This window comes from Microcaecilia unicolor, chromosome 3, assembly GCF_901765095.1.
Source record: "Microcaecilia unicolor chromosome 3, aMicUni1.1, whole genome shotgun sequence".
NCBI classification, from domain to species: Eukaryota; Metazoa; Chordata; class Amphibia; order Gymnophiona; family Siphonopidae; genus Microcaecilia; species Microcaecilia unicolor.
The window spans coordinates 187,024,988-187,045,371 of NC_044033.1; positions in this window are offsets into that span (position 1 = coordinate 187,024,988).

Below are 20,384 nucleotides of genomic sequence, written 5' to 3' on the forward strand. Positions count from 1 at the left end.
CGAGTTGGGCACTGTTTATAGAATAACGCTCAGTGCCGAGATCCACACCCAAAATTGGGCGCAAGGATTTACACTAACTGAAACCTGCTAGGAATGCACCTAGATTAGGGCCAGATCTCCCGAATTCTACAATACTGCACGCATCCTTACTGAATGCCCCTGATCCGCCCATGCCCCCTTTTTAGTTGTACTCTGAAAAATCTAGGTGCTTATCTTTACAGAATAGCGCTTAGCAAGATGTGCACGTAAATTCTAATTACTGCCAATAACCACCAATAATTGATTTGTTAGCATCCAATTTATTGGCACTAATTAGCTCATTAATCAGATTGCACATACACATTGAGCGCAAATCCAAATTTGCATGTGCAATTTTGAGCGTCATTTATAGAATTTGGGGAATATTGTAAATTTCTTTGATAGGGTTCTCAAAAGCGGTATATCAAATAATCCAATAAACTTGGAAATTTGGTAAAGGGCAGAGGAAAGATGAGGAAACTGAGAAGGAAATTAGAACAGTAAAGGTCTGTGTTACAAAACGCCTAGCCACCCGCCTGGGGCTACTCCGCGGCCACTTAGAGGGTCTATCCCCAGCACAGCTGAAGTGCGCCTGCACCTGCCGCTTGTACTGTACACTAGCACCCTCCTACCACAGACTGGATCCCAACCACCTCTGGGCGAGTCTCCTCTCAATTTATTCCCCAGTGATTTCTAGGTTACTGGGGCCACACTCCCAGTGGTCCCACAGTTCCTAGAAAGCACCCACAGAACCAACACACAAACCACCAGAATTCTTAGTTCAGAAAAGCAGAGGCAATAAAAAAATGTTTATTGTCATGAAAAATTAGAACAATGAACAAAAAAGATGCAATCAGCAAAACAATAACAGATAACTAAAATAGGAATACTTATAAAACTATCTAAACATTTGTTTACTATCTAAATAGTACCTGGGAACCAGGACATATAGCTGCTCACAAGTTATCAAATATAACTGTTCACAAGGCCTCAGCAAAGACGTCCTTCTCTCTTTTCTCTGGCTAAAACTGGAGAAAAAGCCAGTACATCCTAGATTAATTTTGAGCTCTTAGGCCAACCAGAACCCAGAATAACAAGTTTTAAAAGTAGCTGGCCACATCACTGCAGGTTACCTCCTATCTATTAACTAAAGAGGGAACAGTCAGTTCACTGTAATTGCTTTAAATAAACATACACATGCACCATCTGCTGGCCAAGCTAGAGAAATACACTTCAAGAACAAATGCAGTTTTACAGGCTTGAAAACCCACTGTTTTGTCACAGTCTGAATGTAAGATAAAATACCTGATGCAGGGACTGGGCCTTCAGCACAGGAAATCCAGGTTGTGATGGTCCATCTTTCCAAAAATACTAGAACTAGGGGCCACGCAATGAAGCTACTAAATAGTAAATTTAAAACAACCAGAGAAAATATGTCTTCACTCAATGTGTAAAATCTGGAATTCATTGCCAGAGAATGTGGTAAAAGTAGATAGCTTAGCAGGGTTTAAAAAAGGTTTGGTTAATTTCCTGAATATTTTTTGTATGACATGTAAGAGGGCTAGCTTCACAGAGTTTGTATTGAGATTCTGTCCAATCCTGTAGAGAATCCAGACTTCACACAGAACAATTTGTTGAATGATGCTATCAATTATAATGGGATTTTACCTAGTAGCTAAAATTAGCTGGGGGGGGGGGGGTATGCATAGAGAGCCATGGTGATGTGAGAAAATGGCGCTTTGGCTTTGCCCCCTCCATACCTATCTTGCCCCCTGTTACCATCCCAAATATTTCTGTCTACAGATGCCACTGGATGCTGGATTTTGGGGGGGAGGGGGAGAGATAGGGGAAGATAAATGCTGGCTACCTGTGTAGGGAGAGGAAATGGAGATGCTGGATTATGAGGGGGTGGAGAGTAGAAAGAAGAAGGGTTGATGAACTACAGAGAAAGGAGGAGAAGGAGGATGCTGGAGTATGGGGGGAGGGAAAGGGAGATGCTGGGTTATGGGAGGTGGAGAGTAGGGAAGAGAAGATAAATGTTGGAATATGGAGGGTTGGAGAAGGGAAGAATTGATGCTGGACTATAGTGGGAAAGAAGGGAGGGAAAGGTAGATACTGGACTGGGGAAGAAAATGGAGATGCTGGGCTATGAGGGTGGGTGGGTAGGGCCTTGAGCCACTTCTGGGGGTAGGGGGCACATAGCTGGAGGGTCACCTAGGGTATAAAATACCTTTGGGTCAGTCCTACAGGAAAAGACGACACCACATCACACTTTTAAGTTGGTCTATGAGCATAGAAGTGTGAGAAGGAAAGGAGAATGCTGTTTTGTCCAGTGACTGCCCTGATGCACAGGCTCAAGGAGAGAGGGAAGGAATTCGCTGTTACATTGGTAGCTTCTATTGACTCCACTGATGGTGCATTCTAGAAAAGGGATCATTCAGCACTGCTGCTGCTAAAGGGCATGGTGAGAGAAAACAGAAAAAACTACTATGGATGAAAGGAATGAAAGAAAAAGGTCCTGCAGTGAAATAAGATGAGAAAACTCAAGCATATCTATGAAAGGAAGGGCAGAGGCAGGATTGTTTGAATAAGAGGGGGAAAGGTGCAAAGCAGGGAGGGTGACAATGCAGAAATAATGAACAAATACTTGAAGGGACTGGGGAAGGACAACAGATAGAAGAGTAACTTGTGTTAGAGCGCAAGATACCACAATTACAGGAGTCACAAGAAACTAGCAATTGAAAATGGACAAGATGGCCCGAGCTGGCCTGGTGGCTGAGTTAACAAGTGCTGAACTCTCCAGGTTGATTCCTAGGTTGGGTATTCTGCTCCCTGGATCAGTGAGTGGGTTGCCAGGTGGAAAATGTTTTTCCCACCCAAACGAGCCCAAATCCTGCCCAAAACCTGCCCAAAGTCAAACCCCGCCCCTGACACCCCACCCCCGCGTCATCACCCCCGCCCCCGCCGTCATCACCCCCGCCCCCACCGTCATCGGCCCCGCCTCCCCATCATCGGCCCCGCCCAGAACATCACTAACCCCGCCCCCGCGGCCGAAAAAACCGCTTTAAAAACCGCCCAAAAGACCCAAAACAAGCCCAAAAAACCGCAACCCTCCGCGGGCAAAAATTTCCTGCGGCGGGTTGCGGAAAACTGCCCAATTGGTAAAACCGCCCACCTGGCAACACTGGCTAGGCATGCTGCAGAGGCATTATTCGCAGCCCCCAGGGTAAGAGAAAAGAGTGGAGGGGAAGGAAGTTGTTTTTGTTTAAGGGTGACACCTAGTGGCCAGATTCAGGGCTTTTGATTGCAAGGTTCCAGAAGGAGCCCTGGTGCATGGCCTCTGGTTAGATAATCACTTTAGTAACCACATTAGGTATGTTGGTGGATATAAAAATAGGAGGGGGAAAAATCTCAGAGTGGTTGTGACTTAAGGTACAGGGTGCCAGATCCCAGCTCTGGCTCTGACTGAGCTGGAAGTATAATTTTTAATTTAAACAGGCATTTCTACCCCACTTCTTCACTTATTAGGGTTCAAAACCATCACAAATATAAACATTTCCTTTTGATATGACTGGCTAAAACATTGATTAACCCACCTGTCATACTTCATTTCACTACTGATTCCACAGGATACCAATCATAACAAAGCTGAATCACTATGTCCTGCTTCCTCATCAGAACGATATCAGTTATACTAACTCATCCATTGCAGGAACAGCCACGTTTTCAACTTTCTCCAAAACTGAAAATAGATCTGTTCCAGTAGTAGAGTAGAAGGAAATTTCTGGGCCAGATGGGGTGTATCTGCTCCAACAGCAGGACAGACCCCATCCTTCTCCATGAAAATGGAGAAGCGGCTGGTAGCTGCAGGTCATTTAGCCAAAGGGAAGGACCTTAGAATATGTTATTCTGGCAGCTGGCAAGATGTGAAATAGCATGGTGGCATAGCTACGTGGGGCCACGGGGGCATGGGCCCCCATAGATTTGGCCCTGGCCCCCCGCCGCCAACCCCTTCGACCCCCCCTCCTGCCGCCAACCCTCCCCCGCCTTAGCCGCCATTGGATACCTTTGTTGGTGGGGGTCCCCAACCCCCGCCAGCCGAAGTCCTCTTCTTCGGCGCAGCCGCGTTGCTAATCTGCAAGACTTCTGTTTCTGTGAGTCTGACGTCCTGCACATATGCAGGACGTCAAACTCACAGAAACAGAAGCCTTGCAGATCAGGAACGCAGTTTGCATATCAGCAACGCGGCTGCGCCGGAGAAGAGGACTTTGGCTGGCGGGGGTTGGGGAAGCCGGCCAGCAAAGGTACGCGATGGCGACGGCGGGGGAGGGTTGGCGGCAGTGGGAAGGGGGAGTCGAAAAGGTTGGCGCTGGGGGGGGGGGGGGGGTCAAAGGTGGTGGTGGTGGCGGCGGGGGGGGGGGGCTAAAATGTTCCCCCTCACCTCAGGCTCTGGACCCCCTCCCGCTGAAGTCTGGTTACGCCCCTTTTAGCAAAGAGGTAATGAAGTCAAACTAAGTAATTTCTTTGGGTGACCAGAGAATTTGATCCAGCGTGAGTACTGGATATGGTATATGTAGATTCCGGTAAAGCTTGTGACAGTACCACACAGAAGGCTTATAAAAAAGCAGAGTAGCCAGGGGTAGGCCCAAAGGTGGTTGAGTAAATTAGAAACTGGTTGTATAATGGGCAACAGAGGAAAGGGGAGTGAGGATGCCACCACAGGCCAGGTTCATAAGTAATATCGTAGAGGAGTTAGCAGGAACTTCCATCTTTTTGCAAATGATGTAAAGATGCTCCTGATTAACTAAAATAAGGAGAGAGCTAAGAACAGAAAAAGAGTGCTCAGCTGCTTGATAGCTGTGATTCAGAACAAAAAAAAGAAATGGGGTGGGGGGGGGGGGGGTTGGCACTTGGTACAGAACTTCACAGGAGAGATCTACAGTGAGGGAGGTCGGTATGCTAATGTGCAACAGGCGAGATCTTGAGCTAACTGTATCTGATGATCTCAAGATTGCAGAGCAGTGTAATAGGCTGCAGCCAGAGGCAGAGATTTGCAAGGGTGCATAGGGAGAGGTGGAGCCAGTAGAAACATGGGAGGGGATAATGCCCTTGTATAAATCACTGGTGTGGTGAGATGTCATCATGAAAACAACAGAAAAGAAGCAGTTCAGAAAGGGCCACGGTCACCAAAACCGTGTAGACTAGAGTCTGTGTTATAAAAAGCTCAATGAAACAAATGATTTGGATGTGTTTATCTTACAGGCAGGGCCGCCGGAGCCAGGCCCAGGACAAGGCCGCCCCTGGCCTCCCCCACCCGAGGTCACCGCCCACCTGAGGTCGCTGGGCCCCCCGCAGCCCACCCACCCGAGGTCGCCAGGCCCCCCTCCACCCGCTATCGGGCCGGGCCCTCGGAACTAACCTTAAGCCTCCTTTCACTTCGCAGCAAGCAGCGGCAGGGCAGACCTCTCCTCCTTCCTTCCATGCCCCGCCCTCACGGACGTTACGTCAGGCGAGGGCGGGACATGGAAGGAAGGAGTGGCCTGACCTGCTGCTGCTTGCTGCGAAGTGAAAGGAGGCTTAAGGTTAGTTCTGGGAGTGACGGAGGGCGGGCCAGGCGGCGGCACTGGGTCCCCCTGGAGGCCCGGGCCCCGGGACTTTTGTCCCCCCTGTCCCCCCCTCTCGGCGGCCCAGCTTACAGGAGGGGGCAGAGATAGGGATATGATAGAGACATTAACATACCTTAGAAGTATTTAAAAACACACGAAACAAGCGTTCTTCAGTGAAAGGAAACTTTAGAATAAGTTCTTCAGAGAGGGTGGACTCAGGAATAATATTAGCAAACCATTCTTCATTAAAAATAGGTGGTAAATGTATGGAACAGCCTCCCAGGGGAGGTGCTGGAGGCAAATGTAGTAATTCATAAAAATCTGGGATAAGCACATAGAGGGCCATTATACAGGAGGAAGTGAACTAAAGCAGGGGCTCACTTGGGGGCAATGCAGAAACCTATCGAAGGCTGCAGTGTGCCCTTAATGAGCAGTTTAATAATGGCTGCTGCATGTTAAAAAGGTTTCTGTGCTGAGGTTTACTCCCACGGTAGATATCAGCACACGGCATATTGAAATGCTAAAGTGCTTATCAGCTACCCCGCCACAATGCAGGGCTGTGCGCTGTCTGCCACAGGGGTTCAGCACCAGAAACCCCTCACCAGGTCTGAAGCTCACATAGAGCCACTGCAGTCAGCATCAGTCCCATCTCTCTCCCTTTTACTCCACTAACATACATAATGTCCCTCCAGCACCCTCTCAACCCCATGACTGGCACACCCCCCCCCCCCCCTCAACAGGACCAGTTCCCTCCCTAACAATACTGCCCTGACTTGATTGCCCCCTCCTACATGACTAGCCTCCTTCCTCTCCCCCTCCCCTCCCTGATCCAAACTGAATTAAGAACAAAAAAATAGTCCCTGGTGGTCCAATGGGCCCGCCTCCTTTCCTGAAGCAATGGAGGGCGAAAAGCACTTACCAAAGTCTCAAGGAGCTTCAGAGAAGTTGGATGCAGAATCTGGCTTCTCAGGTTTTTGGCCATCTGCTGTAACCCAAGGAGGTTTGATAACAGAAGACAGCATTATGTTTCTTTGTTTTATTTAGATTTTGCTCACACCTTTTTCAGTAGTAGCTCAAAGTGAGTTACATTCAGGTACACTGGGTATGATGTCACAAGGCTGAAGCTGGTCTCCAACTAATCCACCCAAGGAAATTTTAATTCTCACCAGTGTAGCCACCACCATATTGGTACACCCAAAACAATGAAATTGATAGGGCAACAGGCTCTGCCTACTGGCTTCAGCCCACCTAATGGGCCAGATAGGCTCATGCCATCTCCTGCTATCAAACCTCCTTGCTGTAACCACTAGCTTGGTACTGCCACTTCTGTGCTCACTCACAACTTGCCCCTGCAGTTTTCCTCAGGCCACATCAAGAGAAGTGAACTGAGAAACAGGCTGTGAATGAAGGTCCAGAGGGGTGGAGGCACAGAAAGAATGTGACTTCATGAAAGTAGTGTAGCCAGAAAGGAATTTGGTGGGGAGTGAGCACCCATTTTCTCTTCTCATCCTCTTCCCCTGCTCCTCTAACAAACTTAATTTAAAAACCTTAGCTGGTGGGGAACCCCAAGCCCTGCCAACCAAAGACATCTGGAGTGTGTCACCAGCACTGTGGGCATGCTCAGTTCATACGTGAGAAATGAGCATGCCCACTGTGCTGTCTTCACTAGTGCAAAGTGCTTCCGACTGCTTTGCTTTGCTGACTGGGGGGTGGCAGACTTCAGATGTCTTCAGCTGATGGGGTTTGAGGATCCCTGCCAGGTACACGAATGGTGTGCTGGCTACTGGGTGGGCCTGAGGTGAAAGTCAAGTGGCCCAGGTCAGCTCAGGCCTGCCATTGGCTGCACTTCTATTCCACAGGGAGGTGAAGTAAGTGTGGAGGAGTAGCCTAATGGTTAGTACAGTAGGCTTTGATCCTGGAGACCTGGGTTCAATTCACAATGCAGCTCCTTATGACCCTGGGCAAGTCACTCTCACTTTCCATTGTCTCACCTACAAAAACTTAGATTCTGAGCCCACTAAGGACAGAGGAAGTACCTGTATATAATGGAGTGGCTGTTGGAATGTAATTGTATTTTGCATGCATTGCCTGTCACCTATTATTTCTCTGTGATTACTCTGTGACCTCTGATGTGAATTACTTAGAGAGGTCACACAGCTATGCAACTTCCTGTGGGGTCAGACACAGTTAGATGCAGCAGATGCAGCACATGGAGCACATGGAGCTCATGATCTCTCCTAACCTGAGAGGATCTATGGTGGTGTGAGCATCCATTACCATCTAAGCACATGGAAGGAGCTGATAATACAAATGTATAGTAATATGTATATATAAGCCTGTCTGATTATAATCTAACTACAAACTGTGAGTAAACAGATGTTTTGTTACTTCAACTTTAAAGTGACTCAGCAGTGAATTATTCAGGGGTGAATGAGAGAGAGATGAAGAAAGAAATTAACATTTCTAAAGCTGAAGCTGTGTGTACTAAAATCTGCTAATTATTTACTACAAATAATCCAACAAAAGGGTTATGGGCCCAGGGTCCAGGAATTGAAAAAGAAGAGAAATATTACCAGGCAGAAAAAAAGGCCACATTTTTCTCTTAAGTTTTAAAGGAAAGATTCAGTCTGTCTCTCTCTCCCCCCACACAGCAGACAGAAGGCTAAGAAAATGGCTGAAGGAAGAAATTCACCATTTTTCTATTCTCTCAAGGTGCCTAGATTAACTGAGTTTAATTATCGGCAGTGGGAACTAAGATTCATATGTCTCCTTCGAGCAAAAGGATTAAATATATGCTTAGACCAAGACAGAACAGCTGAAAATATGGCTGAATGGGACAATGCAAACTATTATGTGAAGTGCATGCTTTTGGAAGCTCTCTCAGAGAAACAAGCCATATTAGTGGAGGGAAAAGATACACCAAAGGACATTTTATATAAACTGAGAACTATGTATGCAACTACATATGCAAAGCAGCAACCAATTTGGTTGGCAGAGTTGAATGAAACCAAATTAAGGGATAAAAGTAAATGTAATGATCACATTATGCATCTTATGTCTTCATTTCAAAAATTAGAACTTTCTGGAATTCCCATGTGTGATGCATTGAAAAGAGCATTTCTTTTTACCTCACTATCAAAGAAGTTTGATGTTTTTAGGTCTGTAAATGAGGCCATTGAAGGGCAATCTTTTGAACAGGCAACATCAAAACTAAGGCAGGAATGCATAATAAATGATTCTGAGGAGATGTGTTCTCAAAGCAAGTCAGAGAGAAATGAAACAAATTTCTTGGCAAAGAACAGAGGAAGGCGGAGCTATGGGAAAACTCCACCCAAGGGCAAGCTGATTTGCTACTCATGTGGAAAGGAGGGACATGTATCTAAATGGTGTAAGGAAACACAAAACACTCCCTCTAGCTCACCTAAGCCAATGGAACTAAAGAATTTTCAAACCAGGAAATGTATGAAGGACAAAGATAAACACAAGGGCTTTCTAATGGCAGAAAAATCTTTGACTATGGTAAATAATAATTCAAATGAAAGTACTTGGATTTTGGATTCGGGGAGCACATGCCATTTAACCAATTGTAAGGATTTCTTTCAGGAAATGTGTCCAGAGGAAGGTATTCTTAAAACTGCAAACGCAGGGACTGCTAAGATCCAAGCAAAAGGTATTGGATTCTTAAAATGCAAAGTGTCTAATGAAGTTAAAGAAATTCCTGTAAGTGATGTCTTGTATATTCCCCAAGCAGTTTGCAATATGCTTAGTGTATCTACATTAGATAAGAAGGGATTTGCGATTCATTTTGAAAACAGTAAGTGCACAATCTCTAAAAATGATGAAGTGTATGCTGAAGCTTTTATGCATAATGATGTTTATAAGCTGAACATTTCAGGTGAAGCCTCACATATAGCGCAAGTAAGGAAGAATGATGGTAAATGTAGTCTGGAAATCTGGCACAGCCGCCTGGGACATCGTGATTCTAAGGTGATCCAGGATCTTTACAGTAAGCAACTGGCCACCGGCATTCAGATAAGTGCAGATGCTGGTAAAATGGAGAAATGCATAGACTGTGTTACTCAAAAAGGTGTGAGACCCTCATTTCCTGCATACACAGGAAATAGGAGTAATAAAGTGCTGGACTTAATACACAGTGACTTATGTGGACCGTTTAATATCCCATCATTGGGAAATAACAGATTTGTGCTAATATTCTTGGATGATTTCTCTAGATATTGTGTGGCCTATTTGCTGAAAGAGAAAAGTCAAGTCACAGACATGCTGAAGAAATACGTAGCCATGGTGAGCAATAAATTTGAAAGAAAACCAAAGGTTCTTCAGACCGACAATGGTGGTGAGTTCACTTCACAAAGCATGCGCACATTTCTAGAACAAGAAGGCATTCAGCATATCACAACAGTAGCTTATACACCAGAGCAAAATTCTGTTGCAGAGAGAAAATTTAGGTCACTTGTGGAAATGACCAGATGTATGCTGTCAGATAGCAATCTCCCTAAAAGACTATGGGGGGAAGCCATTCTCACAGCAGTGTACCTACAAAACAGAATGCCAACTAAAGGCGCTGAGCGCACACCACATGAGACATGGCATGGTAGGAAGCCAAACCTGTCACACATAAGAACATTTGGAAGTACAGCATATGCTCATGAACCAAAGCAAAGAAGGCATAAGCTGGATTCCACAACAGAAAGGGGCATTTTAGTTGGCTATGCTCCAGGACACAAAGGATATAGAATTTTGAATCTGAAAACTGGCATTGTTGGCATAAGACATGTTACATATTTTGATGAAAACAAAAGGGTTGATAAAGGCTGGATTATCCCAGATGAGCCTTATCATCCAGAATATGAAACTAGAACCATAATAGACATGCCAGTGTATATAAATGCCATACCAAGGCAGATGTCTGAAAGCAACTCACCTGTATCTAACGAGGAACAGGCAGAGGAAGCAGACACAGAAAGGATCATTGAAGAAGACAGTACAGTTGGAGAAGGGGAATCAATTGGAGAAGGACTCTCAGATTTAGAGGATGCGGAAAGGTCAGACCAACCTGTTGTCAGACGCTCATCCAGGGAAAACAAAGGTGTTCCACCCCCAAGACTGTCTTACCTAACAAAGTCAGCAGAAGCTCAAGAGCCCTTAACATGGGATGAGATTGAGAAAATGCCAGCAGAAGAAGCTGCTGAATGGCATAAAGCTGCACAAGAAGAAATTGATGCATTGGATAAAAATAATACTTGGATTCTTACAAAATTACCTCCTGGCAAGAAAGCTATAGGATGCAAATGGGTATTCAAGTTAAAAAGGAATGCACAAGGAAAAGTGGAGAGGTATAAAGCCAGATTAGTGGCAAAGGGATATCTTCAAAAATATGGAGAAGATTTTGATGAAGTGTTTGCACCTGTAGTGAAACACACGACAATCAGAACACTTCTGAGCATTGCAGTCTCAAAAGGCATGCAAGTCAACCACATTGATGTGAAAACAGCGTTTCTTCACGGAGATATAACTGAAGACTTGTACATGGAACAACCAACAGGTTTCATAAATACAAAACAAAGACAGCTAGTGTGTAAATTAAACAAAGGTCTTTATGGATTAAAGCAAAGTGCAAAATGTTGGAATGACAAATTGCATGAAATATTGACAAATTTAGGATTTAAGCAAGGTGAAGCAGATAAATGCTTGTACACTAGGTGCACAAATGGACAATATGCATACATTTTGGCTTTTGTTGATGATCTGCTCATTGCAAGCAAAAGTGAGCAAGAGTACAAGGACATTGTAAAATATTTAAACCTCAATGTTGAGATAAAAGAACTTGGTAATGTGTCATACTATCTTGGTATAGAAATTGAGAAACAAAATGATGGTTCTTATCTTCTAAGCCAGAAGCAGAAAATAAATGAGCTTATTGAAAGTTTAGGTATGCAAGATGCCCAAGTTGTAAGCACTCCCATGATCACTGATTTTCTGAAGGATGAAACAGTAAGAGAACCTTTACCAGATAACATCCAATATAGATCAGCCATAGGTAAGCTTTTATATCTAGCTACCACATACAGGGCTGATATAGCAAATGCAGTAGGAATTTTGAGCAGAAGGGTCAGCTCACCTACCAAATCAGATTGGACTGCAGTTAAAAGGATGGTAAGGTATTTAAAGGGTACCATTGATTGTAAATTAAAGATTTCAGCCAATAGTAATCCAAAACTAATATGTTACTGTGATTCAGATTGGGCAGGGGATCATTCTGATTATAAGTCCACAAGTGGATATGTGTTTATGTATGGAAATGTACAAATTTCATGGGCCAGTCATAAACAAAGTATTGTGAGTTTGTCTTCTACAGAAGCTGAATACGTGGCTGTATCGGAAGCGTGCAGAGAACTGATGTGGATTGAAAAACTTATGCTGGATTTCGGAATAGCTGAAAAGAGACCAATCCAGATAATGGAAGATAATCAGAGCTGCATCCGACTGTCACAGAATGACAAGGTTCAGTCACGCACCAAGCACATCGCAACGAAATACCACAACGTGCGAGAGTTGGCGAAAGAAGGGGTCATCAGTCTACACTATTGTCACACCAGTGAGATGACAGCTGACATCATGACCAAACCGTTACCCAGAGAACGTTTTGTGAATCTGCGTATAAAGCTTGGACTTTGTATGAATAAATAATTGCATGACAGTTATGCATGAGAAGGGGTTTGTTGGAATGTAATTGTATTTTGCATGCATTGCCTGTCACCTATTATTTCTCTGTGATTACTCTGTGACCTCTGATGTGAATTACTTAGAGAGGTCACACAGCTATGCAACTTCCTGTGGGGTCAGACACAGTTAGATGCAGCAGATGCAGCACATGGAGCACATGGAGCTCATGATCTCTCCTAACCTGAGAGGATCTATGGTGGTGTGAGCATCCATTACCATCTAAGCACATGGAAGGAGCTGATAATACAAATGTATAGTAATATGTATATATAAGCCTGTCTGATTATAATCTAACTACAAACTGTGAGTAAACAGATGTTTTGTTACTTCAACTTTAAAGTGACTCAGCAGTGAATTATTCAGGGGTGAATGAGAGAGAGATGAAGAAAGAAATTAACATTTCTAAAGCTGAAGCTGTGTGTACTAAAATCTGCTAATTATTTACTACAAATAATCCAACAGTGGCCTGGTGGTTAGGGTGGTGGACTTTGGTCCTGGGGAACTGAGGAACTGAGTTTGATTCCCACTTCAGGCACAGGCAGCTCCTTGTGACTCTGGGCAAGTCACTTGACCCTCCATTGCCCCATGTAAGCCGCATTGAGTCTGCCATGAGTGGGAAAGCGCGGGGTACAAATGTGACTAAAATAAATAAAATAATGTGTACAGCACTGCATATATCTAGTAGTGCTATAGAAATAATTAGTAGTGGTAACACAGAAGGGGCCTGATATAGTGTTAATCCAACCCTTTATATGATTATATTCAGCAATGTTTTTATCACTGGCGGCTTTATGCTCTGATATTTAATGCTGGGTCATGTCCGTAAACAGCATTAAATACTCAGATATATACAGATGGCTGGCTCTTAACCGGTTAAGCGTTGATATTCAGCATTAACCTGTTAAGTTAAACCAGTCAAAGATAAGACTGCTATTTGTGCACTTCTATTTGGCCAGTTTAACTTTACCAGTTAAAGGCTGAAAATCAGAAACAGACATCTTCTGGACCTACAGAGGTGGACTGGTTGGCAAGAGTGGCTCATGTTCATGAACTGGACATACAGAGTTCGTGGTCGTTATGACCCTGACAAGGAAAAGTGGCCTCATCTTGCTCTTTTATTTGTTGCTGTTGAGCAGGAGGGTTGGGGGGGTTGGTTGGTTGGTTAAATGTGTAAGGCGGACACTGCAGAGTCACAGTGTGTCCCTAGTTTATTTTCTTTTGGGTTGGATTCTGGGGGTGGGGGGTGGACAGGGGGTGAGGGGTGGTTTTTCTGTATTTCAGCTTGGTTCTAAGTAGTTTGTAATCATTTGTTTTCTTTCAATAAAAATAAATTGATAAAAAAAAAAAAAAGCTGATGTGAGCAGGGTAGCCGAAGTGTTACTTTAAACCAGGAGAGGAGGAATGAAGCTGTGTTAGCACTACCAACAGTGGAACAGGGTTGTGTCAAGTGGTTTTCTGCAAATAAACTGATTAAAGAAAAATTGACTTGGAGAATCTGTCAGTGCCTTCTGGTTTTGTTACTGAACTCCTGATAAAAGACAGACAGCACGAAGAAGGGAAAGGAACTGTAACCTCACCGGCTTCCTCTACTATCGTGGAGTAAGCAGATTAGGAAGGCCTTCTGATCATGGCATAGGACTTTAGTTACTCCCTGGGGAAACAAGCCAAGCAGGAGTCACCTGGGCCCTGGCTAGAAGGGAGACCTGGGGCAGCATAGGCCTGGCCTGCCCCCCCCAGGGAGTGGCTGAAGCCCCATGCTGTGATCAGAGGGCCCCCCCAGCCCACCCACTCCACAACAGTGGAGGAAACCAGTGCAGCTACAGTTCCTTTCCCCTCCTTGTGCCATCTGCCTCCATCAGGAGGGGTTCAGTAACAAACCAGAAGACGCTAATTCTCCAAGTCAATTTTTCTTTAATCAACTTATTTCCAGAAAACCACTTGCCACCACAGCTTCATTCCTCCTCTCCTGGTTTAAAGTAACACATCAGCTACCCTGCTCACATGATCCCACCACTGCCACCACCCATGCCACCCCAGATCTCCCTTCCAGCCAGGACCCAGGTGACTCCTGCTTGCAGGGCCGTGCTGACACGGTAAGCGAGGTAAGCAATGCAGGGGGCCGCCGACCTCTAGAGGGCGCCACTCACTTGCAAAATCTTTTACCTGAAGTTGTGATTCTCCTCTCTCCCCTGCCCTTCCCGCATCAGGAAGTGAAGGTAGCCCTGCAGTGCTGAGACAGACACGCTGCTCTGCTAAAGCTGCTTCAAAGAGTACAACCAGCAGCTATTTATGGCTTTGGTGTGTGAACAACTTTCATTCAGGGTGAGCTGGAACAACATTCAAATTAAAGAGAACAGGTTTGGAGGCAGGTGTGCAAGTGAAACTGGGGAGAAATAAAAAATAAATAGTGTAATTGTTATCTGTAAGTGGTTCAAAGTTTTTGTTTTTTGAGCATGTACACTGAGAGGAGGGCATGACTGCAATGATGTGTACATAATTATCATAGCTACAGCTAAAATCCATTTAATTGGCTGAGGAAGTTTAGCTGACGTATAGTGTAGAATATCTGGTAAGTAAAAATCTGATTGCTTTTTTTGTGTTTGTTTTTATATAAAACATTCTGCTTGGATAGGGAGAGTTTGTGATATTTGAAAATACATTTTGCTTTAATGAAATTGCTAAACTTTAGAGTCAGAGACTTATCAATGAGGGATACATACAGTGGAAAGGAAGCCCTGGAAACAGAGTTAAGAGGACAGATACCAGCAACAGAATCAGATACTGGGCCAGCATGATCAGAAAAAGAAAGTCACCAGCCAACAAAGGTAGAAAAAAATCGTTTTATTTCCATTTTAGTGTTTGGAATATGTCCACTTTGAGAATTTACATCTGCTATCTTATTTTGCAATGTATAGCAGTCTCCAAGAGACTGGGCTCCCAGTGAGCCAGGGAGGTCAGACTGTGTAAATGGGATGAAGAGACCCCCCCCCCCCCCACTGTAACAAAGACAGGAACATGCATAATCAAAGCTTAGGTCTCTGCAGTTACAAGGGCTGGCCATTCCTAATTATGCTAATAGTTTTTAATAGGCTAAGTCCCACTGAAAAGCCTCTTTATAAAGACAGTGCTTTCTCAGGAGAGCAACATCTAATGAAGAAGCGGGGAGGGGGGGGGGCACCAACTGATAGTCTGCAGGGGGGCACCAGAGACCCTTGGCACGGCCCTGCCTGCTTGGCTTGCCTCCCCAGGGAGTAACCAAAGTCCTATGCCATGATCAGAAGGCCTTCCTAATCCGCTTACTCCACAATAGTAGAGGAAACCAGTGAGGTTACAGTTCCTTTTCCTTCTTCATATCATCTGTCTTTTATCAGGAGTTCAGTAACAAAACCAGAAGGCACTGACAGATTCTCCAAGTCAATTTTTCTTTAATCAGTTTATTTCCAGAAAACCACTTGACACAACCCTGTTCCACTGTTGGTAGTGCTAACACAGCTTCATTCCTCCTCTCCTGGTTTAAAGATAAAACTGTATGGTGATATTAGGTACGATGATGATATATTGTATCTGTGGAGTTCTTGAGATTTGAATCTGCTATGTTACCGTTAATAAAAATGATTTAAAATAAAATAAATAAATAAATAAATAAAGTAACACTTCAGCTACCCTGCTCACTCTGAATATCAGTATTTAACCAATTAACTGCCAAGTCTGTCCCAGACCACCCATTGAATAGCCGGTTTCAGCTTAGGTGGTTAGTACTGATAATATATTCAGTGGCATTATCCGGTTAAGTGCCACCAAATATCAGTGGGTAGCCCTGCATGGGCGATTTGACTGGGCAGGAGACTTTCCTGCTTTCAGTATTTCCCACTATGTAAAATGGTGGATAAAGAGGAGTAGGGTGTGCAGGGAGTGAGCGGATAGGACAGCCTGATTTTACAATATAGCCTGTATCTGCTCAATGACTTTCATAACTGTACAGGTTAAGACAGAGCTGCTTTTATCTATGGGCAAAAGGGGCAACTGCCTGAGGCCCTGCATAACAAAGGACCCATAAGTGAAAGCGGCCAGGAAGTGGTAAGCATCCCCCCTTGCCAAAAAAAAAGGCCTGCAACCTCAACTGATCGGGCCAGGTCCTGTTTACCCTGTTTCCCCGAAAGTAAGACATCCCCCGAAAATAAGACCTAGTAGAGGTTTTCCTGAATTGGTAGATACAAGGCCTCCCCCGAAAGTAAGACCTAGCAAATTTTTGTTTGAAAGCAGGGCTGCCGCCCCCAGGCTGCCCCCCCCCACCCGAGGTCGCCGGGCCCCCCCTCCACCCACCCTCCGTCGCTCCCGGAACTAACCTTAAACGCCTCCTTTCACCTTCGCAGCAAGCAACAGCAGGGCAGGCTACTCCTTCCTTCCGTGCCCCGCCCTCACGAACGTTACATCAGGCGAGGGCGGGACACGGAAGGAAGGAGTAGCCTGCCCTGCTGTTGCTTGCTGCGAAGGTGAAAGGAGGTGTTTAAGGTTAGTTCCGGGAGCGACGGAGAGCAGGCGGGCCAACCCCGAGCCAACCCTGATGTTTCCCTGAAAAATAAGACAGCCCCTGAAAATAAGACCTAGCGCATTTTGGGGGGCAAAAATTAATATAAGACGGTGTCTTATTTTCGGGGAAACACGGTAAATACACCTCATCTCCTGATGCTGTGGAGCCAGTCTGGCAATGATCTGTGAGATTTCAGGGCTCATCCCATCAGACTGACCCTGTGGCAGCAGATGATGATGTGCAATCAAGCACAGCTCTTACTGTCTGTGATGGGGCCAGCAGCACTGAGTGGATGGGAGAGCCCCAGGTGGCCAATTGCCCTTGCAAAGAAGAAGAGGGTCAGAAGGGGCTCAGATTGGAGAGAGGGAGGAGTGCACTGGATAGGATGAGAAGGGGGATGTGGGATTGTGGATGAAGATGGGCCTGGAGCCCTGATAAATAGAGCCACACAGCAGGTTAAAGGCGAATATAAACTACTTTATTAATGTGTTGGAGTTGAGGAGAATCATGTTCACATCACAACAGATAGGAAGAAAATAAGCATAAACAGGAATTGGCCTCTTGTGGCATGCTTCGGCAAGGCTATGGCATGCACTACTGTCTCTCAATACAAACAGTATATCCAGTTTGTCTCAGGTCAGGATCCAGACATAAAGTTTTGTCTCCTGCCAGATAACAATCACTGTCTGGCCACCACTTGGGTTTTCACACACAGCTCTGCAAGGCTCCAAGATGAACTTGATTTGCTTGAATGTAGTGTCTGTAAGCAACTGGGAGTCACATGTAGGTAGTAGAGGCATAGGCAGTAGGGTTGCCAGCTGGCTGGTTTTCAACCAGCCTGGCCAGTATTTCAACAGCCAGGCTGGCTACCATCAGACCCTCAAAACTGGTAACAGAAAAGCCATTTTTTTGTCCATTTCCCTAGAAATGCCAGCATCTCTCTCTCCATTCCCCGGGTCTGTTTGGGGTCTCTCCTGCTACCTCCCCCTCACTTCCCCGGGTCCATCCAGCATCTCTGCCTCTTCCCCTCCCGAGGCTGAAACGATGCCTTACATTCAGCAGCTGCAACGATTCAAGCAGGCAGCTTCTGACCTGCTCTGGGGCTTTCCTTTCCCTTGGCTGCATCCTGCAAGCGGGACACAGTCAAGGGACGGGAAAGATCTGGAGTCATCAGATGCCGTTTGCTTGAATTGTTACAGCTGTTGAATGTAAGGCATCGGAGGGGGAGGAGGGGAAGGGAAGAGGCAGAGATGCTGGATGGACCCGGGGAAGTGAGAGAAAGAGAGAGAGAGAGAGAGAGAGAGAGAGAGAGAGAGAGAGAGAGAGAGAGGGAGAAGCAGCAAAAGAGATGTTGGATGGAGAGACAGGGGCTTAAGAAACTCATGTATGTGTGTGGGGGGTGGAAGAGGCAGAGATGCAGAGTTCTGTGTTAAAAAATTATATTTCTTGACTTTAGGTGATCACATAGAATCCAACATGTTTCGCTGACAGGCTGATGCACAAACTAAAAAATAATGTGTTGCTATACTGGGACAGACGAAAGATTAAAATATGAATACACATGCCAACATTAAAACAGAAATAAAAACAGAGCAAAACATGCATAATAAGGGCATATTGAAATATTTAACTTGCATAGAAATAATAACATATCATGACTTTATATAGCATATATTCTCCACAAAAAAGAGACATTTATCCCCATTCAATAACAAAGTGTCTTCCTAGAATAAAACATATATATTGTTGTTCATATTGTTCCTAATGTAAGATCACAGGAATGTAAATGCCCAAATCAAAGAGTGAGCATTAAAGTAGATACAATTATTGCATAGTGAAGGATTTTAAGTTTTAACAAAGTTACATAAGAACATAAGCCTTTCCATACTGAGACAGAGCAAGGATCAAACAAGACACCTATCCTGTTTCCAACAGTGGCCAATCCAGGTCACAAGTACTTGAAAGAGTAAAACAGATTTTATGCTGCTGATCTTAGAACTAAGCAATGGATTTTCCCAAGTCCATCTTAATAATGACTCCTGGGCTTCACAGCAGTCACTTTCAATTAGGGGCCCTTTTACTAAGCTGTGGTAAAAGGGGTCCTGCACTAGCAATGGGGGCTGTTTTTGCAGTGTGTTGAAGCCCTTTTTACTGCAGCGGGTTGGCCAAAAAAATAAATGGTGTCCCTCCATGAAGTAAGATTGCACTTACCATGTGGCCATGTGGGGGGTGTATATTATGGGTACAGTTATGAACTATTAAATATGAGCCATGGTTAAGGCCAGTAAGAGCTAAAGCCTAACAGAACATATAGGCTGACAGGCCTAAGTGTTTGAGTATCTATTAATTGACCTCTTTACTTAATCAGAGCTCATAATCTACTGGCACCTAAGTAAACACTATAGATAATAAGCATAGTTATGCACCCTAGAGCAGAGTCAAAGGGCAAAGGCCATAAATCGTGAGGCCCAGGAACCTATGATCTGATATGATGTTCTTGCAGGCAAACTGGCCTGGGAAAGGAGGAGACCATAAACAGACATGGGAATGTGGTTTAACAGGTGAGAGAGACCAGATGGCATTGAAAGAAGACTAGATGATCCTGAGTAAGATAACTTATTGAAGGCTTGTAAATCATTGTTAAATACAAGTGTATAAAAATAGCTGTCTCAGTTCTATATGTGGGAGTGATAGATACAGCTAGCATATCTATGCAGTAGTTGTATCCTCCCATGAGAAAATATTAATTGTATCAATATACTTGGTAAAGAAATTAAAGAATTGCTTTTCTCATATGCTGGCCCTCATAGTCTTTTATCTCTCTCTAAATTGCGGGTGGTTGGTGAGTACTAATTTGGGAGGTGATACAAGCAGCCTTCCATCTTTTTAAAAATGGTGGGGGGGGGGGGAGCATTTTAAATATTTAAATATGCCTTTATTATGCATGTTTTACTCTGTTTAGCTATATTTATCATTGGTATGTATATTCATGTTTTAGCACCCGGCATAACAGTCCAGACAAAATAGCTCTGACAAAATAGCCCCTTGACAAAAATAAAAAGTGCATATATTTACATCTGCTTTTTTTCACACACAATGTTCTAGATTAATTTATGTGTGTAGATGCTGTGTGTGTACAAGCTTATGTGCACATCTGGAGGGAAAATTTTTAATAGCTTATTTCTGAACTTTATATACCGCTCTACATATAGAATTGCCTTTTAAAATCACCCTAACAGAGGATTGACGGGGTGCATCTGTGATGCCCTTGAACAATAAATTCAACAGATGGTGACAAAACTATCAAGTGATCTGAGAAGCAGAGACATGACCCATTAGGACAAGAACAGAAAGGATTAAAAAAAACTGCAGAAAGGACATGCTTTGCAGAGGGGAACGCTTGGAAAAACTGATGACCTTACAAAAAGACAGCATGGAAAAAGCAAATAGAAAGTCATTCTGCTGCCCCCCCCCCCCAAAAAAAA